Here is a 20,630-nt window from a genome sequence, read left to right as displayed (position 1 = left end):
AAACGTCACTGGCATTTGAAGATGCATCCCTCACTTTTGTAACTGGTAACAGAAGCTTCTATCTTTCCACATCCCTTTAGTGATTTCACTGTTTCCTGTTAAGGCTGTAGAGCAGCAGCTGTTTAGTTGCTTGTGTATATAGTAGAATACCGGAATGTTCTCCCGAAATTGGAATTATTTGTGTTTCAAAATTTATATTCACTCACTAGCTATGTAAAATCTGCACAACTGTGTTTTTTTTTGTTTTGTTTTTTGTTTTTGCCGTGGATACTGTATAAATAATATTTAAATTGAGAAGGAAGATGTTTCTCTTCTTTATTTGATTGCCACATTATTTATTCTAAGTCTACTGATATTAGTGTTCTTTCCTAACAATGATGTGCTCTGATGTGTGACACATTCTTACTGGAATCCGGCCTATGGCAGATTGTACTTTCTAAAAAGTGCCACACCAGTGTAGATAGCCCATTCTGTGATCTTCTTACAATGTGACACGCCCCTCGCTGGCCTAAATTTGGGACGCTGCACCCTTTCTTTGAATGTGGGTTGATTTTTAAAATGCCTGGACCAATAGAAGGTGGCAGAAAGGATGCCGTGTGACTTCTGAGACCAGAGCATTAGAGGTGCTATGGCTTCTTCCTTGCTCTCTCTTTCTCAGGATGTTTCCTCTGGGACCTCACTACCATGTTGTGAGGCAGCAACGTAGAGAGGCCCCATGCAGCTGTTCCAGGCTGCGGCTGCAGCGCAATTCCCAGCTGACAGCCAACATCCACTGTCAGACACGTGAGTAAATGAATCTTTATGTCATTTCATTTTAATTCCTCTTGCTGAGGCCCTAGGTTATTTTATGTTTTTAATTTGGGGTGGGGGGGGAGCTAATTGTTTTACATGATCATAGAAATCCATTCTGTTTCTGAAAGACATTTCAGGGTTAAAAACATTAAAAATAAATTAAGGTCGTTCTAATAATGCCACACTCTATATAACATAAGAATCCTTTCTTTAAGGATCCAACTAGCTCTTCCAAGGGGATGTTTAGATATATCACCCTCTTTGGAACAGCATCTGCTTACTAACTATTAAATTGGAAAAATTATCTCGGGATGGTCATCTCCTACTGATTAGAAACAGTGGAATTTAAATAATTTAGAAAAACGATATTTTGGAGAAGACCCAAGGAGATGTTCCTGTGATGAAATACTGGAATGACTACTGACGGAAGCAGGATTATGTTCATCTCTAAAATTATTTGAAAGTAACGGCAGGTTTATCTAGCCTAGTTTTATTTAGAGAATAAACATATAGATTGGAACAGTTTTGAGGTCTCGTATTGCTTTATTTTTATGGCTTTGGAAAGTCCTCAATTTATCAATTACTTATGAAGAGAACGTTATACATTAAAGGCATAATGGCTAAAGATCAATTTTGATTAATGCTCGTGAAAAGGAAGTTATAAGCTTGCATGTCGTGGGTTAATCTCCTACATATGAAATAGAGCTCTATATTATGGCTTCCCAGTACTTTGAAAGCTTTAGTTAGATTGCTAATTTTAGATTTTCTAAAATTTCTAAAATTTTGAATTTTATTTGTACTGCTTTTAGTTTGCTTTCTGAAGAATTTCTCAGTTATCAACGTATGCTGGATATAACAGCTTTGTGTCCCTGAGATTAAAGCACATTTTTGCTTCTGCATTCTCACCCAGCCATATTTCTTTGGTTTGGACTGTGTTCATATTAAGCTTTATCTCTTCAAATATTTGTTGCTACATGGTCAATTCTTTACCACACTTGGGACTCCAATAAACATAAAGAATTCAAACAAGCAATTTGACAATAGCATTACATTTAGCCGGAAACCACAAGCATCACCAACTAGAAGCTCGAACTTCTGGAACAAATTTTGCACCGAGAGCAAGATTTATAGCTGCTCCACACCACAATTTACCTAACACTCATTTATTTATAAACTATGTACATATAGTTTCTTGATAGCTCTTCAATACTCAGGTTTCCTTGTTGCCGATTTGTCACTGGATGCTCAACTTCAGGATACAGAGAATCATGCAGGTAAGCTGTTCAAAAACCTCTTCTTAACCTGTTTTTTTCTTTCTATCTTTTAACAGACTGAACTGACATTCTCCCTGGTGCTTAGTGTGTCCCACAGAGAACTCATTTATTCCCCTCCTCAGAAACTGAAACTCTCTCCCTTCTGTATTTCCTATCTCAATTATGACCCAACCGAATATCCAAATGTCCAAGCCAGGGAGGTAAGGATAATCCTAGACGCTTACTCTTTCTCAGCCATCAAATGCCGTTCCTTTCCAAATCCTGCTGATCTATCTCTAGTCATTTCTCAAATCTGCCTCCTCCTCGTCTCTCTTCACCACTGCCTCACCTCTGATCTGATACAGCCTCCATCTGTAGTCTATCTCCCTGCTCTGCTCATGCTATCTTGGGTACATCTCCACTAGGACATCAGAGCATCTACACAGAATGCAAATCAGATCCTGTCAATGCACTGCTTGAAATCAATCAAAAGCTTTTCATAACCTACAAGATAAAATAAAATCTCCTCATTTAGAATGCAGGAGCCTCTATAACTGTGTCTTTCAGTCTCTTCTTTGTTTTTCTCTTTTTCACCTAGTACTCAGCATGGATATTAAACTTCCTGAGTTTTCTGTCTTTGTAACAAGACATTTTTGGTGGTTGCACTGGGATCTTTTTAGGAAGTGAAAAGAACAACTTCTCGTTCCCCACAACCTCTACCCATTTGCATTCATTTAATGCACACTTAGTGGATTAAAACAAAACAAATTTATTATCATATAGTTCTGGAGGTTAGAAGTCTGAAATGGGGCAGCACGGCTCTGTTCCTTTTGGAGGCTCTAGGGGAGAATTGTTCCCTTGCCTTTTCCAGCTTCTAGCAGCTGTATAATTCCTTGGCTTGTGGCCAAGGAGATGCATCATCACATCTTCTCTGACTCTGTCTCTCCTCCTACCTCCCTCTTTTCTCTAATAAGGACCCTTGTAAATGCATTGGGCACCCCTGGATAGTTGGTAATGTTATCAAGAAAGAAGAATAGTTAGACAAATTCGTATACCTCCTTTGGAAACCGGTGTGGCAATACCTTATAAAGTTGAAAATGTACATATGCTATGGCCCAGAAATTCCTTTCCTGGAGTATGTTCCCTGGAGATGCTATTGTATGTTTCTGCCAGAGGTCATACATGAGACCTTTCAGATTAGCATTGCTCCTAAGAGTGAAAACCAGACACAATTTAACGTCCATCAGTCGAACAGGTGAAAAACAGATTGTTGTGTACACATACAACAGAATGGTTTGCAACAGTGAAGATGAATTAACTGTAACTACACACATCAACATGTCTGACTCTCAAAATCATGCAATGCTAAGCAAAAAATGTGACTGATGAATGCTTATGAAATGACTCCATTTACATACATGACAAAAATGGGTAAAACTAAACAATAGCCAACATAGGTATGTCTGTGTCTGTGTGTGGTAAAATTTTTTAAAAGCAAAGGAAAGATAAAAATTGAGAATAGTAGTTTACCAATGATGGAGAAAGAAGGATCCCATCATATCAGGAATAGGAGACTTCAGATCTATACTGGTGATATCCTGTTTCAAGCATGGTCGTGGAGGTGCATGGGTGCTTATTTTTTTCTAATATGTTATACATATACGTTTATGCATGTAATATTTAATAATAAAAAAGTGATTTTTTAAAAAAGAAAGAGTACTGGTAAAAAGCCTTAGGAACCCAGGTGCCAGTCTCAGCTACACTTCTAACAGGTGTTTACTTGGGCAAATATTTGAATCTGAGCTTCCTCATCTATAAAGATAGGATTTGAAACGATCTTTTTTTTAAAAAAAAAAAAATTAATTAAATCATTTATTTATTTTGGCTGAAACAGACAATCTTGACGAAATCCAACAAATCAAGTTCTTGGTTGTTGTGAGATATTCAGCCTTTTTAATTTGGCTGTGACGATTTTGAAAGACAGAAGAATAAGATACCTCTTGGGAAAAATACATTATATTCTAATGATCATAGATAAACCCAATGAGTTTGAAGGCCTCCCAGTGGTTCATCACATTTGGACTTGCCTCATTTACTCATATCTTACTCAGTATTTTCATATTGGGCCATAAGTCATTCACCATGACTTGCTGTTTTCTGATTCTGATTTTCCCTGGGGCCAAAGAAGAATTTAAATATCTATGCTTATTCTGACCATGGATTTATACTGATGCTACATGGAGGTGGACTGAGGGTGATGAATGTGGCTAAAGAGTATATTGGGTGGTTTACTTTGGGCATTAGAGGTATTGTGGGAAGGAATTCATATAATTAAGAAAAGGAATTAATAAGTTACAAAGGCCGGAGGGTAGCTTCCATGTGTATATTCTGGGCAGGTTGTTGATAGGAGTAAGGCACAACCCAATGTATGTGTGTGTACGTATATAACAAGATGCTTACTATATTTTTTGGTAGACCTCTCTATAATTGAGGGAGATTGCATCCAGTCTCTTTACTGCTTACTGACAAAGCTGTACTCTGAGACATCTGTGATTTCCGATCCCTAGCATACCCTGTTCTTTGCTTTTGCTATTGATTGCAATAGAAAATGGATGCCTTTTCTTTTTTTGCTTTAAATTTTATTTTTTTAGCATCTTTATTGGAGAATAATTCCTTCACAGTGGTGTGTTAGTTTCTGCTGTATAACAAAGTGAATCAGCTATACATATACATATATCCCCATATCCCCTCCCTCTTGCGTCTCCCTCTCAAACTCCTTATCCCACCCCTCTAGGGGATCACAGAACACCGAGCTGATCTCCCTGTGCTATGCGGCTGCTTCCCACTAGCTCTCTGTTTTACATGTGGTAGTACATATATGTCCATGCCACTCTCTCACTTCATCCCAGCTTACCCTTCCCCCTCCCCGTGTCCTCAAGTCCATTCTCTACATCTGCATCTTTATTCCTGTCCTGCCCCTAGGTTCTTCAGAAACATTTTTTCTCTTTTTTTAGATTCCATATATAGGTGTTAGCATACGGTATTTATTTTTCTCTTTCTGACTTACTTCACTCTGTATGACAGACTCTAGGTCCATCCACCTCACTACAAATAATTGAATTTTGTTTCTTTTTATGGCTGAGTAATATTCCATTGTATATATGTGCCACATCTTCTTTATCCATTCATCCGTCGATGGACACTTAGGTTGCTTCCATGTCCTGGCTATTGTAAATAGTGCTGCACTGAAGATTGTGAAACATGACTCTTTTTGAATTATGGTTTTCTCAGGGTATATGCCCAGTAGTGGGATTGCTGAGTCGTATGGTAGTTCTATTTTTAGTTTTTTAAGGAACCTCCATACTGTTCTCCATAGTGGCTATATCAATTTACATTCCCACAAACAGTGCAAGAGGATTCCCTTTTCTCCACACCCTCTACAGCGTTTATTGTTTGTAGACTTAATGATTGTCATCCTGACCAGTGAGAGGTGGTACCTCATTGTAGTTTTGATTTCCATTTCTCTAAGATTAGTGATGTTGAGCATCCTTTCATGTCTTTGTTGGCAATCTGTATATCTTCTTTGGAGAAATGTCTATTTAGGTCTTCTGCCCATTTTTGGATTCGTTTGTTTGTTTTTTTGATATTGATCTGTATGAGCTGCTTGTACATTTTGGAGATTAATCCTTTGTCAGTTGCTTCATTTGCAAATATTCTCTCCCATTCTGAGGGTTGCCTTTTCATCTTGTTTATGGTTTCTTTTGCTGTACAAAAGCTTTTAAGTTTCATTAGGTCCCATTTGTTTATTTTTGCTTTTATTTCCATTTTACTACGGGGTAGGTCAAAAAGGATCTTGCTGTGATTTATGTCATAGAGTGTTCTGCCTGTGTTTTCCTCTAAGAGTTTTATAGTGTCTGGCCTTACATTTAGGTCTTTAATCCATTTTGAGTTTATTTTTGTGTCTGGTGTTAAGGAGTGTTCTAATTTCATTCTTTGACATGTAGCTGTCCAGTTTTTGCAGCACCACCTATTAAAGAGGCTGTCTTTTCTCCATTGTATATTCTTGCCTCCTTTATCAAAGATAAGGTGACCATATGTGCGTGGGTTTATCTCTGGGCTTTCTATCCTATTCCATTGATCTATATTTCTGTTTTTGTGCCAGTACCATACAGTCTTGATTACTATATCTTTGTAGTATAGCATATAGTGTAGTATAGTGTTTCCATGCAAATTGTGAAAATTTTTGCTCTAGTTCTGTGAAAAATGCCATTGTTAGTTTGATAGGGATTGCATTGAATCTGTAGATTGCTTTGGGTAGTATAGTCATTTTCACAATGTTGATTCTTCTAATCCAAGAAAATGGTATATCTCTCCATCTGTTTGTAGCATATTTAATTTCTTTCATCGGTGTCTTATAGTTTTCTGCGTACAGGTCTTTTGTTTCCTTAGGTAGGTTTATTCCTAGGTATTTAATTTTTTGTTGCAATGGTAAATGGGAGTGTTTCCTTAATTTCTCTTTCAGATTTTTCATTGTTAGTGTATAGGAATGCAAGAGATTTCTGTGCATTAAGTTTGTATCTAAATACTTTACCAAATTTGTTGATTAGCTCTAGTTTTCTGGTAGCATCTTTAGGATTCTCTGTGTATAGAATCATGTCATCTGCAAAGAGTGACAGTTTTACTTCTTCTACAGGTGCTCCCAAAGTCCACCGCCTCAATTTTGGGATGATTCATTGTGTATATAGGTATTCCACAGATGCAGGGTACATCAAGTTGATGGTGGAGATCTAATCATCTGCTTCTGAGGCTGCATGGAGAAATTTCCCTTTCTCTTCTTTGTTTGCACAGCTCCTGGGGTTCAGCTTTGGATTTGGCCCTGCCTCTCCATGTAGGTTGCCTGAGGGCGTCTATTCTTCCCCCAGACATGATGGGGTTAAAGGCGTGGTTTATTAGGGGGCTCTGGCTTACTCAGGCTGTGGGGAGGGAGTGGAATGGAATGCAGGGCAAGCCTGTGGCAGCAGAGGCCAGCAGGACATTGCAACAGCCTGAGGCATGCCGTGTGTTCTGCAGGGGAAGTTGTTCCTGGATCATGGAACCCTGGCAGTGGCGGTCTACACAGGCTCCTGGGAGGGGAGGTGTGGATAGTGACCTGTGCTCGCACACAGGCTTCTTGGTGGCTGCAGCAGCAGCCTTAGAGTTTCTTGCTCATCTTTGGCATCCGCGCTGATCGCCACAGCTTGCACCCATCTCTGGAGCTCACTTAGGCGGTGCTCTGCTTTCTGTGGCCACACAGGGAAGGAATCCCCTCTCCACGTGGACCAGGAAACAAAGAGGGAAGAAAAGGTCTCTTGCCTCTTCGGCAGCTCCAGGCTTCTCCCGACTCCCTCCCGGCCAGGCGTGGCGCACTAGCCCCTTCAGGCTGTGTTCACGCCGCCAACCCCACTCCTCTCCCTGCGATCAGACCGAAGCCCGAGCCTCAGCTCCCAGCACCGCCCACCCCGGCAGGTGAGCAGACAAGCCTCTCGGGCAGGTGAGTGCAGGTCGGCACCGATCCTCTGCGGGAATCTCTCGGCTTTCCCCTCTGCACCCTGTTGGTCTGCTCTCCTCCGCGGCCCCGAAGCTTCCCCCTCCGCCACCCGCAGTCTCCGCCCGCGAAGGGGCTTCTAGTGTGTGGAAATCTTTCCTCCTTCACGGCTCCCTCCCACCGGTGCAGGGCCCGTCCCTATTCTTTTGTCTCTGTTTATTCTTTTTTCTCTTGCCCTACCCAGGTACGTGGGGAGTTTCTTGCCTTTGGGGAGGTCTGAGGTCTTCTGCCAGCGTTCAGTGGGTGTTCTGTAGGAGTTGTTCCACGTGTAGATGTATTTCTGATGTATTTGTGGGGAGGAAGGTGATCTCCGCGTCTTACTCCTCCGCCATCTTGAAGGTCCTCTGAAAATGGATGCTTTTTGATTCAGCTCCTCACTGTGGCCCCGTTTCTTCTGGTTGTCTTGTTCGTGGTCAACTTTGGTTGACCATCTCAAATAGCTGTGGCTTTCAGCTATCGTCTCTTGATCACATACAACACAGTTCAGCTGAGTGACTGCAAGCTTTATTTCAGCACCGGCAACACTCCACAAAGTCTGGTTTTATTCCTTGGATAAATGTTTTTTTCTTGCTATTTGTTGTTGATGTGGTTTCTAGATGACCCTAATGAAAACGTCCGGGAAGTTTTGCATGATATTGTTGACAGTTCCAAGCCTAACAGCTGCTTATTAGGATAGATGTCTGACTTAATTTGGTGCCTGATGTTTTGTTGTGATTTAGTTTTCCACTGGCTGGATATTATTGTGGTAGTCATAACAGACAGACAATCTCTGCCTTCTGGGAACTAATGCCATCTAATTCACAGAGCTTGAAAGGCTATAGGACCACCCTCAGAATGTCTGGAAAGACAGTGAAATTGTGCTTAGCACTCTCAGCTTTTGAATCACTTCCTTCTTTTTCCTCTTTGGTGGCCCATACCCTAATCTTACACCTTTCATTCCTACTAAAGAGAATAGTGTTCCTCAAACAAGATACAGGACTATCCCTACTGAAGTGAATTGAATTTTAACAGTGAGCTAATTTCAAACAAATAGGAATGAGTTGTAATATTTCAATTTCAAATATCAATAACAGAGGAATAATTTTATCAATAACAGAGGAGTCTTCTCTTTATTACTTACAGGTGGCCCATGTGGCTATTGACATTGATATGATTTTCTCATAAAAAGGTTCACATTATGTTAATTTGTGTATATCCTTTAAAGTAACTCCTGTTAAAACAATTCGGTTTACCAAGAGTAGGGGCAGCTGTCAGCTGATCATCTGTGGATTAGTAATCATACTCAGGTGACTAAGTAGGCTAATATCAGAAGAACTTATCACAGCATCTGACTTGGGGTCAAGGATTATTTTTTCCAGCTTTATTGAGATATAATTGATATATAACGTTGTGTAAGCTTAAGGTGAAAAATGTGATAATTTGATACACATATATTGTGAAATGATTAAGGTATGCTTTTGATTATTCGTATCTTTGGGGCATACATGGTATGTATATCTCAGGAAAGAATATATGGGTTTTTTAATGTACTTGAATGTTTTTAAATACCATATTGTATTAGTTATCAATTCCGACATAACAAATTGCCCTGAAATTTAGTGACTGAGAACAACAAACACTTATTGAATCAGTTTCTGTGAGTCAGGGGTTTGAGAGCCGCTTAGCTGAGGTGCAGCATTTGTCGTGAGTCTGAAGCCCAGCTGTCAGCTGGGGTTGCATCATCTGAAGGTTTGACTGTTGCCAGAGGATCCACTTCTAAGATGTCTCACTCACGTGCCTTTTTGTAGGAGGCCTTAGTTCCTTGCCACGTGGGATCCTTGAGTGTCCTTGAAACACGATAGCTGGCTTCCCTCAGAGCGACTGGTCCAAGAGGGAGAACAAGGAGGACCGTCACTGACTTTTACGACCTAGTTGTACTGCATCAGTTCTGCCATATTCTATTTCTTTAGACCTTAATCACTAAATTTCGCCTATATGCTCAGAGAGGTGAATTAAGCTCCAGCTCTTGAAGAGAGTATAAAGGAATTTGTGGACATAGTTTAAAACCACCGCACAAATGGAAAAGACAGGACGAGGGTGTTGAAGAAATCATCCAATATAACAGAGCCACTAAGGATCCAACTTTATTTTGAGGAGTTTATTTCTCCTCTTACCTGGGAAATATCTTCTCTTGACTTCTGGAGTGACTGCTCTGTATCTGATTGCTATAGGTCTATTCTTAATAAAGTCTAAACTAATTTTTAGGTGTAGTGAACCCACAGAAATTATATGGTTATTCTTCTTTCATTCTAGAGCCTCATATGAGCTTCCTGTTGGCACAGAGTTTCAGCAGAGGCTTCAAAGCTGGCAACAGTGGATTTTAAGTGGTCTCTTGTTCTGAAGACAAGTACTGACATTTCTATAGGACTTGCTAAGAGGAAAATTTACAATGACCTTATGACCCTTAGCCCACGTTACATGAGATGACAAAAGTAGAGCAAAGGCATCTGATGGCGGAGGAAGATGCTTTGAAAATGATGGTTGTTCTATAGCCAGGAGGGAGATGTTTTTCTCTGACTCAAGCTAACTGGGGTGGGTGCCTTCTTTGAGGCTGAGGGGAAACTTGGGTTGAGGGGAAACTGACCCCTTAACCCTTGGCTGGTTGCTGTCTGGCCTTCAGAAATGAGTCAAGTGGGATCCTTGAGTGTCCTTAAAACATGATAGCTGGCTTCATGATTAGCAAGTTCTTTGGTGATGTTGATCCGTTTACCCTGGTTTCAGTAGGCAGCGGGCATGTGTCTGATTTTCATTTAGAAAATGGGCTTGCTGCTGAAAATCCAGTGAGGAGAAAACTATAGTCAGGGCAACTAACTCCACCAGTGGGAGGGCAGGAGTGTGTTTTCTCGAGGCAGAGAGGGCACTGTGGAAGGAAGCAAACACAGAGCCCTGTAGAGACAATGTCTAGCAGGGCAGGGAAGGTGAACCACAGTAGAGGGTGTAGGGGGTGCCATCAGGAATGTGAAGTTATCCAGAAAGAATATTGCCCACATTTTCAAACAGTGTAATGTTGAAGGATTCTAAGGGGAGACCCCCAAAAACATCCCTTCTGTGAGGAAGCCAACATCTGGGCATCTTCCATGATAGAGGGTTTCTAATAACCGATACCACATAACCAATAACACAGGGCACCTACTAATTTAAAATAGATTTTTCCCTTTTAATGTTCACCCCTCTTCCCATCTCCCATTTGGCCAAGCCAGAAGCAGCATAGTGCATCAGGGATGATGGTGGAACAGCCATGTGGGCACCTAATGAAAGATCAAGCCATGCCCTTGCTTCCAGCTGCCATGAAATCACAAATGAGGTTTCAGTGAAGGAGGAGAGGAGAAGTTTAAAAATTGGATGAAAGTGGGTGTGTTGAGTTACATTAAACTGGAAAGGAGTTAAGGAGATGGAAAAGGAGACTGTTCTAACATCTGAAAGTAATCAGAAAGTTGTGGAATCTGCCTGAGATATGACCAAAGGGTAGGGAAGGAAAATATGGCAGAATAGGTTCGAAGACAGCTACGTGAAAAAATATAAATGTTTCCTACTTAGAGTTCAGTCCATTCAATAAATTGGTTGCACAAGAGCTTGTTGAGCACAATATTTTAAAATCAATGTCTTGTGGCATGCTGGATGCCTTCCCAGGTGTTCATCAAATGATGATAAATGGAAACAATGTATCTCCACTCCCACTGAGTAATCATCCTGTGAAGCCTGTGGGATGACATGGTAAATTAAGAGGCTCGTGCAAAGTGATAGAGGGGCCAGCCGGCTGTGAACAAGAGGGCAGACGAATAGCATAACGTTGATTAACTGCCAATGAGAGTTTGCATACACACTGGGGTGTACTAAGTGTTGCCTCCGCAGTCAGAAGTGAACAGATCTGAGCAGATATGGCAATAAATGGTGACAAGTAAATAGGCAACACCTTGAATACTTTTCTAGACACCATAAGGACTAATAATTGCCCTGTGGTTATTTCTGATTTGTCTTGGAACTACTTAGAATCTTTTAATCCCTTCAATTCTATTACCATAAACTCCTAGTATTTGAAAGTGCACTGGAACCACTGTGGTAGATAACAAAGGTCAAATGATGTCCAAAGTCAAGTGATGTCCAAAAGGAGAGGACAGTTAAAAAATGATGATGGTAATCCTAATTATAATAATAATAAATGCTGAACTTATTGTGATGCAAACTGTAATGCAAACTATGACTAAAAGCTGTTACTGTTCAAGTTTTTTCAAAAAGTACCATATAGGCTCATTCCATAGGGAAAGATAGAATACTCTTTTCCCCTGCTTAGTACAGTTTTGCATGAAGAGCTTCTTTTAAATATTGGAGAGAGACTCTTCACCCAGAAGAGGTGTTGTTTAATTTGTCGTTTGTGACTCATTTGTTTCAATTAAACATATTGTAATATCAGTATTAAATGTGCTCTTAAATGACAGGGTTTTTGTTACCGTATGTGGTAGTTTACTGTGCATGCTAGCTATTTAAAACAGATGAAAGTTTTTTTTTTTTTAAAAAGGAACAGACATAAGTAAAAGAAGGTTTGTTTGGGGGAGGAATAGAGTTTCTCCAGAATAAAGAATACAGAGACCAAATGGAAACACACCTGCTTCACTGCCTGTGGCTTCTGTACTGGGCCCTGTTGGCTTACCATTTTATGGTTACCAGATTTATATCCTTTAAAATTATGAACATTGGATCAAATTCTCATGTTGTTAAACACTTCAAGGTGACATTAAATGAATGTGTGATTTGAACTACTTACAATTTTCACACAGGTTTGGATTACCAAAGTAAAAACATTTCCCATAAAATGCTGTAAATTGTGGCGAGCATTGCGCTCTGAGGAAGGCGCCATTAAGATCCTCATAAGCCTCGGGGCCCGACTGTACTCTCCTTGGTGTGCATCCTGGACTTTATGGTGTGAACGTAAAAAAGGAGATGGCCTTTGGCCAGATCGCCCCAGGGACCTGCTCAGTTACTGGGAGTCCCTGGTTGTTCCCTAAAGCTAGGAAAAGCAACCCTGGAGGGGAAATTGGTGCCTTTGAGGGAGAAGCCGAGAAGCCAACCAACCAGCTGATGCCGATAAGGGGTGACTAAGCCGAGAAGCCAATCAACCAGCTGATGCCGATAAGGCGTGACTAAGCCGAGAAGCCAATCAGCGAGCTGATGCCGATAAGGCGTGACTAAGCAAATTCCCTGCTTTAGGGGTATATATACGGCTACGCTTTGTCGTTAAGCTTGCCTTGCAACCGTCAGTTGTCTGTGCCTTTCTGATCCCATGCCTTGGTGCGTTCAGTTCCCTACCCCCTCTCGTCGATGGTTGCTGCACTTTGAGGACCCGCCGCGGCCGGCGGCAAGTGGTGCCCGAGCAGGGACCGGACGAGAGGGACGTCTGAATCTCGGTAGGTGAATCCCCGGAGTTACAAGTGAAAGTGTGGCCACATAGTAAAGTTGATAGTAACTCGGGGCAATAGTCAGAAGTAAAAAAATATGGGACAAAAAGTATCCAAGGAGCGACCTGAGATTACTGATCAAGAGAAGGAGTTGTCCACCAGTGCTCTCCAGGCTTTCACAGCTGGAAATTATGATGTCTGTCTGCAACATCTTGCCTGCCTACAAGATATAAACAAAGACGATTATAAAATAATTTTGAATACGGCAGTAGCTGAGTTTTTCAAAAGTAACCAGACAACAACAGATAGTTTAAGACAGACACTTAACCAATTGAAGAATCAGGTGCACTGGGCTGTTGAAGAAATGGATGGACTAGATGATCTTGAAAACAGTATGTTGTATTACAATCAAGCAGTCATCCTGTATCATGTCCGACAGTATACAGAAGCCATATCCTTTGGTGAAAAACTTTATCAGTTCATAGAACCTTTTGAAGAAAAATTTGCCCAAGCAGTGTGTTTTTTGCTCGTAGACCTGTATATATTAACCTACCAAGCTGAGAAAGCTTTACATCTTCTTGCTGTTGTAGAAAAAATGATTTCACAGGGCAACAATAACAAAAATGGAAAGAATGAGACTGGTAATTACAGCAACAAAGATGGGTCTAATCATAAAGCTGAAAGTGGAGCTCTAATAGAAGCTGCAAAGTCAAAGATACTATCTTTGTGTTGAAGTATATGTAGGAGGACAAGGGACTTTACTGGCCGGCCATAGTTTAAAGGTAGTTAAAGCTGTTACAAGTTTGAAGTTTCCCTCCTTTTTTCCTTCTGATTTTCCCCAATCTGATTTTGAGTTCTCAAATCTGGTGCACCTTAAATTATAATAATGGTACCATTTTAATTTCTTCAGTTTCTGTTACTAATAATAGTTTGGTTTTTTATAAGCACTGGGATTTGGGGAAGTTTGCATTGTCTTATTCTTATCAACCGGTTATTACTTGTGTTACACCCTCATATGCCTTGCTAATAGGAGACTTACAGATTGAGTTTACTTCTGGTTCCTTAGGATATAATATAACTTGTCAGAATTGTATTTTTAGTACTTGCATTCTGCCTATGAAAGGAAATTTTTCTGTTATGATGTTAAAACAACCTTCCTATGTAATGCTGCCTGTAAATATTTCTGAACCATGGTATCATAGTACTAGCATGCAAGCTTGGCTAGAATTATCTGAAGCTTTAAAAAGACCTAAACGATTCATTGGAATATTAATATGTAGCATATTAGCCTTAGCCGCTTTAACAGCCACAGCCGCTTCCGCCGGTTTAGCATTAAGTAAAACTGTACAACAAGCACATTATGTTACTCAATTGTCTAAAAATACCAGTATTGCATTAGCATTACAAAGTCATATTGATACTCAACTAAAAACTGAGGTTGATGAGTTAAAAAAATGCTCTCATAGGTTTAGGAGACCAAATTATGGCTTTAAAATTGAAAATGCGTTTGATTTGCCATGCTAAATATACTTGGATTTGTGTGACTCAACACGCTTATAATGAAACTGACTGGGATTGGAACAAAGTAAAAATGCACTTTTTAAGTGTATGGACTGATGGACACATTAGTTTAGACATACAAAAAAATTAATGCGGAAATACAAGCAATTCAAGAAGCTCATCTACAAGAAGACGGGCCCCAGCAATTAATTCAAGGACTCTTGGATCAGCTTCAATGGTTAAACGCAATGCATTGGTTTCAAAATGGACTCACAGGATTGATTACCGTGGGGTCATGTGTATTGTTGATGTTAATTGCATTACCTTGTTTATTACGCTTTATTGCTTGCCGCCTCGCTGCTCTTCGTCAGGAGGTGTATGGGTTGATATTGCATTATCAAGCTTTAAAAAATAAAAGAGGGGGAAATGTGGCGAGCATTGCCCTCTGAGGAAGGCACCATTAAGACCCTCATAAGCCTCAGGGCCCGATCGTACTCTCCTTGGTCTGCATCCTGGACTTTATGTGATGAACGTAAAAAGGGAGATGGCCTTTGGCCAGATCGCTCCAGGGACCTGCTCAGTTACTGGGAGTCCCTGGTTGTTCCCTAAAGCTAGGAAAAGCAACCCTGGAGGGGAAATTGGTGCTTTTGAGGGAGAAGCCGAGCAGCCAACCAACCAGCTGATGCTGATAAGGTGTGACTAAGCCGAGCAGCCAACCAACCAGCTGATGCTGATAAGGCGTGACGAAGCAAATTCCCTGCTTTAGGGGTATATATACGGCTAGGCTTTGTTATTAAACTTGCCTTGCAAGCGTCAGTTGCTTGTGCCCTTCTGATCCCATACCTTGGTGCGTTCAGTTCCCTACCCCCTCTCGTCGATCGTTGCTGCACTTTGAGGACCCGCCGCGGCTGGCGGCAGTAAATTTGCTAAAATTTAATACAACCCCCCTATGGTGTAATAATACAAAGAAACTCTGTTTACCAAAAAAAAAAAAAAAAAAAAAATTCTGAAATATCTTTTCTGGATTTTATTTTAAACAGTTTCTATGGAGAAACATCTCACAGATACAAAAGAAGTATGACATCTGTTCAATTCAAGGGGTTATTTTTAAACAAGAGGCTAACATGATACATTATCAGAGAAGGTTGTTATTAAAAAACCAGAATCTCAGAGTTGGAAGACTCTTAGATAATTTACATCGACTGTATAAGAAGACTTTTTCTCAGATTAGTCATAACTGATCCATCAAGCACAGCTATCAATTTGTAAGAATTTTCTATTTCTGTAGAACAGGGTATGACAAATTTAGTGGCTTAAAACAACACCCATTTATTGTCTCACAGTTGTGTAGGTCAGGAGTCTGGTCACGGTGCAACTAGTATCTCTCAGGGTCTCACTGGGCTGAAATCAAAGTGTTGTTCAGGGCTGCTCTCGTTTGAGGCTTGGGATCTCTACCAAGTTCATTGGTTGCAGGCAGAATTCATTTCCTGTGGGTGTAGAACTGAGCTCCGTTGTCTGCTAGCTGTCAGTGGGGCATGACTATCAGCTTCTAGAGGCTACTGTGAGGCCATGCTATGTGGCATCCTCTATCTTCAAGTCAACAATGGTGATTCAAATCTCTGACTTTCCCCTCTGCCGCAAGTTGGAGAGAACTCTGCTTTTAAAAGGATCATGTGATTAGGTCATGCTCGCCTGCATAATCTCCTTTGGCAGCATCATGTTAACATGATCACAGGAGTGATATCTCATCCCTTTCACAGGTTCTGTTCACAATCAAAGAGGACTTAACTTAGAATTTGCCTACCACACATCTACATATACACCAGTGACTACAGCTTTGCAATCTGCAGGACTATTTATATCAGGAAATCTGCATTCTGGGAAGTGGTCAGGAGCTCTCACATCTTCAAGGTCCATGATGAATGGACAGATTCTAGTTCCAGAGTGTTTAAAATAAAGTCCTTTCATTTTCTATTTATAAGGAGATTTTTGGTTTCGAGATTTGTATAGAAACACACTCAATGCATCCCCTTTCCTTTTTCTTGTAATGAAACAACAATATCTGTCCCTTGGTCTTTTAGGTTTCGGAGAAGAGCACATACCTGACATTACCTGAGGTGAGCTTGCTCAGCAAAGTACATACTCATTCTTTCTTGTTAACACCCCCATATTTTAGTGGAATGTAAATTTTTGTTTACGTGTAAGATTTGCTTCAATTTTTCACACACGTTTCTAAGAATGTGCATATTGAGGTTGGTGGGGATTACTGTACAGAAGGGGTTTATATTTATGCTCTTTTTTGGCCTATATTTATTGGAAAGACCAACTTGCTAAGGTTCTATGATGAGTTCAGACAAACGCATCTGAATATTTTCCATCAAGCTGAAGGTAGAGGATCAGGCATGAACTTTCTCTTTATAGCACTTCGGATAAGAGGCTTTGGAGTAAAATTCATGTATTCCTTCTCCAACTTGGTAACCACAACATCTCTTTGTCTCCATTGGCTTTTGGCCATTGATCTACTGTCTCCTGTAGAAGACACCCACGATCCCTCTTAAGGCCAAATGGTGATGAGAAACAAGCAGTTCTCAAGCGATTATACTCATGGAATGAATCATAGCCAAGTCATGGCCTGGTTACATCATTTAAAGTAATTGAAGAGGGGCTTAATTTTATGTTTTTTCTCGGATTTGGGGGACTGAATTATTAATAGTAGCTATTTATTTAGAGGAGAAAAAGTCAAAAGATTTTGATTGGAACCCAGCAAACACATTCCCTACTTATTCAATATAGTACAGGATGTGTAGATTTACTTTTTTGACTACAAGAACCACCAAAAGAAATTAGTTGCTTTTCATAAATTTAGGGAGTGAAAGTTTAACTTTATATTAAAAAGTTTAATTTCATATTAAAATTAATATATGTTTAAAGCAAACATTTTCAAAAATCAAAACACTAGTTTTTCCAAGGTTTTAAAAAATGATTTTTCCATTACGTAACAACAATAGCTCATAACTTTGCCACATTATCGCTACTTCTAAAACTGTGATTTGCAACTGTTGGGCAAAACAATGAAAAGTTCAGGAGAGGACACTGCATTCAAGATTAGTGGTGTCAGGATCTTCCAACAGCCTGGAGCCTCCAAGCTGTACTTTGATCAAGGATTCTTTTGGTGTTATACCTCTCGTTGGATTACTGCTTAGTTTTGCATTCTCCTGGCTGACCACACCCTGTCCAGCTGTGATAGATCATTTAGCTGCTGCTTCCCCTTCCCCTCCTCCCCCTCCTCCTCCTTCTTCTTCCTCTTCTTTTGGTTTAACTGAAATTGTTTAAATTACCCTATAGAAAACATAAGCCCCTTTAGAAGCAGGAAGACTTGGACTGGGAAGCTAGGCTAGTGCTGCAAAACAGCTCCTCTCTAAGACCCTGATCAAAGCACTTTCCCTTTAACTTCTGAGCTGAGGTGCTCTGATCTGCATTTGCCTCTGCCTCCAGTCTTAGCATCTTCTCTGATATATCTGCCGCTCATTCAGTGCACAGAATGATACCTCCTGCTACCCCTGTGTCTGCTGACACTTCCTAGTTTCTGGGTCATATCTCTTTTGTGATGATTCTCTCATATGACCTTGGTTTGTCTCTGGCCCAAACTGAGCCTCTTGAATGCTTCCCTCTTGAAGTTTCTCCCAGCTGGAGCTGTATCTTATGACACTGTGCTAGGACAGAGGAAACCCAGAGGAACAAGATTGGTGTGGCATCCAGCCTCAAGGAACCCTCAGACTAGTAGAAAAGGAAGGCCTTCATTAATTAATTACAGTATTAATCCCTCATGCTCTAATTCTAAATGGTCTAAAAGTGTGAAACTTTTTTTTTGTTTTCTGTCCAGCTTTCATGTTGGTTATTCCTAAATATTCCAATACTCACTCATTTAAACTAAGGCTGGTTCCTAACATGGCTGCTTCTCTGCTTTGGGGTGCTCACTAAATCCCTAACTTAGGAGTCAATGGTAAGAAATAAAACATTGAGTAAATGGATTTGGTCTGAGGCTGCCCTTTGTCATGAAAGTGCCTTGGCCCCTGAGCTTTGACTGTCCGTCATTCTTCACTCCATGAAAGCTTTCATCCATATGAAATTGCCTGTATGTGACTCTGCATGCTGACTGAAGAGAAAATAGGAAGGAATAAATCTAAGTTGTTACAGAAGAGAATGTCCCAATATAGGTGCTTTTTTTCTCTGTTTAACCTTTATAATTTTGCCTGTAATAATTTCTGGAAAACATCTTAGAAGGTATGCAGAGTCTTAGCTATATTTATGGTAAATTCAAATACGATGAGATTAAAGGAACTGTCCAGGGACCTACACAGATGGAAGGCAGATCCCACAACTCCACACCAATCCTCTTGTATTCTAGCCTTTGGGATTCTTTCTTGGTCTCTCTTTGTTCTATCTGCCAAAGCATGATCAGAGCAGGAAACATCCTCAGCCAATTTAGTCAAGCTCCTCATTTGGTGATTGCCTTGTTCAGATGTTCATCTTGTGTATTACCACATTTGAAGCTCCAGTTGGAGCTTCGTTCACATTTGGGGACAGCTTCTTTCAAAGAACTGACCTGACTGAGCCTGGAGGAGCAGGGCTAAGATTGTTTTCAGCTGGAAGTTACCCATTACGTATTTAAAGTGTGTGGTCGTTTCAGATCTGTATAAGGCAGGGGTGGGAAAAGCTATGCCTTACAAAGCTCCTAAGTATATCTCCAATCCTGTAAGTCCAACTTGGTCGCTACTAGATTTACTCTTATGTAAATCTTTATCTGACATCTTTGTACATCTGACTGTAGAAGAGTACCACTACCATATTTTAATGTTTATTAATTGAAAACCCAGGCCATTTTAATCTGGTTATGTTTAGCTGTCACACCCAAATCAATTTAATTATAGTGTTTGAAGATCCTAGATTGTCCAAATATGGCAACTATGAAAATAAAACATTAGCCAAAAAGAAAAGTTTGTGTGTTAAGATACTAATCTTTCTCTCATACTTTTTTTTCTCTTCCTTGTTGTTTCTCTACTAATTTATATCTGTGAATCTCTCAGTCATCATTTTAATCGAATTTACAAATCCATTTATTTCTTATAACTCTGTGATGGCAAATGCCTGGTACTTATGTCACTCCCTCCCCTCTTGTACCCATGTCAGATATCATTAAACAATGACAATACTCCCTCTTGCTGAGCTGTGGATTTGGCTTCAGAGTCCATCTCAACACAGTAGTCTAAGCACTACTAATCTTATAAAACTGGATCATAAACTTTAATCTGTTTGCTGTTCCTGCTACTTCAACATTCTCAAACACTGTTAGACGTAGAAGATAGAAATGAAAAATGAAGAATGGACTAAATTCAATAAAACCTGTTAACTTAGGTTATCATAGCCACTGATTGATGAAAAGGGTTAAAATGCTTTAGGGGGAATATTTATATTGGGTGTTTGTACTAGACAACTTCTAACAGTAGGCCATTCTGCCTTTGTATGAATGTTTCCAAATACAATTAATTTACTTTTTGGTGAAATAGCTTATCACATGATTGAAAACCCTGAAGTTTAGAAAGAGTTTCCTTATATTGCCCTGAAGTTGCTTTCCTTATAACTCCACCTATTTGCCTTGCATTCCTTCAATGGAAAGAAGGTCAATGTTTTAAATGTTTTATATTAATATCTAATTTACTGAAGATAAAATACATAGACCTTAAGTGTTCAATTTGATGAGTTTTGAAAATTGAGTAACCCATGTAACTGTCACCTAATACAAGTTGTAGAACATTCCTATCACCCAGAAATCTTCCCACGTTGATTCAACTCCTTGCCTCTCACCTCCCAAAGAGAAACACTGTCTCATTTCTATCACCATAGATTAGTCAGAGTTCTCCAGAGAAACAGAACTAATAAAATAAGTATAGATTTAGATAAGGGGAGATTTTTTGTAGGAATTGGCTTACATGGTTACAGAGACCAAAAATTCCAAGGATCTGTTGTCTGCAAGGAAGGCTAGTGGTGTAATTCAGTTCAATTTGGAAG

The 20,630-nt window shown here is 40.0% G+C and overlaps 1 long non-coding RNA gene across 4 annotated transcripts in view; it reads left to right on the top strand.

Annotated features, from left to right (window-relative positions):
- The first annotated feature begins 469 nt into the window (after positions 1-469).
- LOC131740255 (uncharacterized) overlaps positions 470-20,630 on the top strand; it is a 91,763-nt gene continuing 71,602 nt past the window's right edge. For 2 of the 4 annotated variants that reach the window (XR_010836142.1, XR_010836143.1), the window contains exons 1-3: positions 470-783; positions 2,123-2,266; positions 16,643-16,678. This is a non-coding gene — a long non-coding RNA (uncharacterized lncRNA). Of the gene's footprint in view, positions 784-2,003; positions 2,067-2,122; positions 2,267-16,642; positions 16,679-20,630 lie in introns of those variants that run through there. The other 2 variants (XR_009330866.2, XR_010836144.1) reach the window with 2 other exon arrangements.

The sequence above is a fragment of the Kogia breviceps genome, chromosome 13 (assembly GCF_026419965.1).
Source record: "Kogia breviceps isolate mKogBre1 chromosome 13, mKogBre1 haplotype 1, whole genome shotgun sequence".
NCBI classification, from domain to species: domain Eukaryota; kingdom Metazoa; phylum Chordata; class Mammalia; order Artiodactyla; family Physeteridae; genus Kogia; species Kogia breviceps.
The sequence above is the reverse complement of the archived record's forward strand: the minus strand, read 5'-3'. Positions and strand labels throughout refer to the sequence as shown.